The sequence below is a fragment of the Trachurus trachurus genome, assembly GCF_905171665.1.
Source record: "Trachurus trachurus genome assembly, chromosome: 12".
Classification (NCBI taxonomy): domain Eukaryota; kingdom Metazoa; phylum Chordata; class Actinopteri; order Carangiformes; family Carangidae; genus Trachurus; species Trachurus trachurus.
The window spans coordinates 24,723,142-24,723,613 of NC_139908.1; positions in this window are offsets into that span (position 1 = coordinate 24,723,142).

The following is a 472-nucleotide window of genomic DNA, read 5'->3' on the forward strand; positions in this document are numbered from 1 at the left end:
ATAATTTTAGGAGTAGGTTCATTGTCGGTGCAAGCTATTTTTAGAACGGTGGAGCAGAGCCGCGAGCTGCTCAGAGCTACGCTACGGAGGCTTATGGAATTTATTGGTTTCCCTCATCAAACTCATTAAATACACAATCCAACAACTCCAAAACACTGTCGTGGACAAGTTGTGACCTGCACATTCACCACGCTATGAGCTAATTGTACAGTATTTGATGAGTTTGATGAGGGAAACCAAGAATTCCCTTTAGCCTCCATAGCATAGCTCTGAGCAGCTCGCGGCTCTGCTCTGCCGTTCTAAAAAAAGCTTGCACTGACAATTAAAGGTAATGAACCCACTCCTAAAACTATAGGGATTATGTCAATGGGCCAATTTGTCAAAATGTTGAACTATCCCTTTATAAATCATGTACTTCCTTGTGTGACCTTCAAAACAAGTCTGATATTTGGACATATGACATAGATCAGCT